Genomic DNA, 3,913 nt, shown 5'->3' with positions numbered 1-3,913 from the left:
GCCTGCCTCCCTGACCTTGACCTTCACTGGAATTCAGATTAGATTTACACCAGGGATTCAAGTCCTGGCTCATTTCGTAGTCTTGGGCAAATTTCCTTGTCTAATCCCTTCTTCCTGGAGCGGCCAGGGAATCGACGAGATCAGTGTCCCATCCCCTAAAGCCCAGGAAAGAGCACAATCTGGGGGGAAAAGTAAGAATATCACAGTGTGGGCAGGAACCACTGCGACCTGCCATTTTCCCAAGGTCATCTTTCAGCAGCTTAGCCCTTGGGAGGGAGCTTGAATGAGAATCCAAAAAGCTGTCCCAAGGTATCAGCCTCGAGGTACCGACTCCTCAGTCCCTCCCATAGAGTGAACCTCCCATTCAACGATCCTCTACGTGGGTTTTCCTATTTGAGTTCTTCTCAACCCACAGCCCTCAACAGCTCAGTAAATTTGAAAGGTGGAAGGTTTCTGTGCCTGATCATACTTTAAGATTCACCTTGGGAGTCATCTCCTCCAGGCAGCACTCCCTGACCTCCCCTGCCTGCCTCTGGGCTCCCATGATTCCCTCCTCACATTCTCCCTACTGTGTTGTAATGGATCCATTCCGTACTTAGTGGCTCCTTGAAGACAGAGTTAGGTCATATTTTTTTTTAATTGTTTTAACATTTATTTATTTTTGAGAGACAGTATGAGCAGGGGAGGGGCAGAGAGAGAGAGAGGGAGACACAGAATCTGAAGCAGGGTCCAGGCTCTAAGCTGTCAGCACAGAGCCCAATGTGGGGATCGAACCCACGAATGGTGAGATCACGATCTGGGCTGAAGTCGGACGCTTAACCGGCCAAGGCCCCCAGGCGGCTCAGTCGGTTAAGCGTCCAAAAATTATTTCAGGCAAGGCCACCTTCCTTTGGGGGAAGGACAGGGGGGTCTATCAAGCAGATGACCTCACTAGTGTTGATCAGGAAATTCTAGACTGATTGGTTTAAAATTCCACTCCTGGGAAAGGCTAAAACTGCAATTAGGTTAAGTCTTGGCTTGTTGGTGTAAGGCTTAGCACAAATGACTTTATTTTGGCCTGTTTGTTTTTTTTTTAACGATTCTCCCCACCTACCCACCCCCCGCCCCCATTTTTTTTTTAGAGAGAGAAAAGCAGGGTTTGAGCTCGCCTGATGTGGGACTTGAACTCACCAACCGTGAGATCGTGGCCTGAGCCGAAGTCAGATGCTTAAGAACTGAGCCACCCAAGCGCCCCACGATTCCCCTCTTTTGATTAGACTGTCAGCCTGAGAGATGTGATCAAAATTCTAGGCATGAGTGCCATTTTCAGCTACCACTCTGTAGTTCTCCAGCCTTTACTGATCCTCTGGGTGACACAGAGGTCACAGGTCATGACGGTTTTTGCAAGGTTTTTTTGCTGAACCTCTCTGGTATTCACAGGTCATGACTTCAGGTTTACAATATTTTAGTCTTTGTTCCTTCTCTGATGTTCCAGTCTTGGGGGGATCATTTGCTTGATGGTTAGCCGTTGCCAACACGCATTTAAACCTCTTGAGAGAATACAACATGCCAGGCAGATTCCCATGGTCATTATAAACCGGATAATTCCCAAAGTCTGGAGCACACTTCAGAGCCACGGTCCCCAGTACCTAATCCAGTCAAAATCAAATGAGTCAAAGACCCTTTGGAAGGAGTCACCTTTTTAAGCCTAGCAGCTTGCTCAGTGTAATTATGTAATTGGACGTAATGGGGTATAGCTGAGTTTACGTAATTGAGTTTCAACTACACCCCTGCAGGTGTAGCAGGCTGGCCACAGCACAGACACCTTGCTCAGCTAAAAGATCATAAAGGGTTATCCTATCATCAAGAACAAACTTTGGCCAGAGAGTCTAAGGATTTTTGTTGGGCAGCTATTTTTTTTAATGTTTATTTTTGAGAGAGAGCAAGACAGAGAGACAGAGCATGAGCCCAGGATAGCAGAGACCAGGCGCCCCTATATAAGCTCTTTTCAAGATTGTTTTGCTGGAAATTTTTATAAGAAATCTCAGATTAAACTCTTAAAAGCCTGAGGCCAGGAAGCAAAGCCAAGGTTAAAGCAGTTCCTTAAAGCTGTCTCGTCACGTCTGAGTTTTACATATCTCTCTCAAATATGATATTCCAAAGTTTTGGTAATATAGCCACTGTCTTTAAATGTGTCCTGTTGTAAGGAGAGAACCGAGTCTTATCGAACTTACACACATAACTATATGGCCATGACAAGAATACCCAAGAGTTTCTGGAGGGATCGGGTAGGGAGAGAAAATGTTTCCTCTTCGTTTACAAAGGTATACTTTACCAAACTGCTATAAGCCATATAAGAGAAAAGAGAAAAAAGTTTTCTTAAATCTGGAAAGGCAAAAAGTTAAGGAGCCAGCAACGTTTCAAACAAAAAGTCCTAAAAACTATAATCATCCCTGATGAGTTCACTCTTTCCCATGTTATGAATTCTTGTTCTGCTGGAATCCAATGTTTCCATTAGTTCAGGAAGTTCTTACCCAGTTCGGTTTTATGACCTTAAAGATTAAAAGAAGACAACAACCAAAAACCCTGTATTCTGGAGCACTTTCCGTGAATTTCCTTGAAATGGAAGCAGTTTGCGGGAAGACTTTCGTCAAAGCATCGGAGTCATATAATAATTCTGTAAGTGACAAAGACGTTTAAATATCCATTCTTAAAGATATGATGAGAGTTCATTAAAATGGAATTGGCAAGAAAGTTTGGTTATTTCTGTGACACTCAATATTTTATTTTATTTTATTTTATTTTATTTTTTAACGTTTATTTATTTTTGAGACAGAGAAAGACAGAGAATGAACGGGGGCAGGGTCAGAGAGAGGGAGGGAGACACAGAATCTGAAACAGGCTCCAGGCTCTGAGCTGTCAGCACAGAGCCCGACGCGGGGCTCGAACTCACGGACCATGAGATCATGACCTGAGCCGAAGTCGGCCACTTAACCGACTGAGCCACCCAGGCGCCCCTCAATATTTTAAATAGTAACTGGAGTTATGATGTTAACATTATACCAGGACATACCACTTTAAGAGTTTCACACAATTTCTGGGACACTTACCACATGGACCTGTAAAATACAACTTGGAGAATTAGTATTACATCTTATTTGACAGTGTTTCCCATGTAATTTAACATATCCAATTAGCCTAATTAGTTTCACATCTCCCTTCTTATGAAGAGAGAACAAACCTTTTGAGACGTTCCAAGGACCTCTGAAAAATCCCAAAGTGAGTTCAAGGTCAGACAGACTTCATTTAAGAATTTGATTTTTGGGGCGCCTGGGTGGCTCAGTCGGTTAAGCATCCGACTTCAGCTCAGGTCATGATCTCGCGGTTCTTGAGTTCGAGTCCTGGGTCGGGCTCTGTGCTGACAGCTCAGAGCCTGGAGCCTGCTTGGGATTCTGTGTCTTCCTCTCTCTCTGTCCCCCCCTCCCCCCACTCGCACTCTGTCTCTCTCTCTCTCTCAAAAATAAATAAAAATAAACATTTAAAATTTTTTTGATTTTTGAGGGGCACTTGAGTGGCTCAATCGGTTAAGTGTCTGACTCTTGATTTCGGCTCAGGTCATGAGCTCACAGTTTGGGAGTTCAAGCCCCTCTTCAGGCTCTGCACTGACAGCATGGAGCCTGCTTGGGATTCTCTGTCTCCCTGTCTCTCCCTACCTCTCTCTCTCAAAATAAATCAATAAAAACAACAAAAAAGAATTTGAGTTTTGAGAACTTTGTCAAAAATACCAAAAGTTTTTAACCTTTGGTCAAATGGGATCATGGGTCACTATGAAACATTGCTCAGTTACCTGAAACATTAGTCCATTATCTATTAAAGCAAAGTGACAATTAAAGACATCACAGCCACAGCTAGATGGTTACGTAATTTTAAGAAA

This window comes from Panthera onca, chromosome D1 (genome assembly GCF_046562875.1).
Source record: "Panthera onca isolate mPanOnc1 chromosome D1, mPanOnc1 haplotype 2, whole genome shotgun sequence".
Lineage (NCBI taxonomy): Eukaryota > Metazoa > Chordata > Mammalia > Carnivora > Felidae > Panthera > Panthera onca.
Note: the sequence above shows the minus strand (reverse complement) of the source record.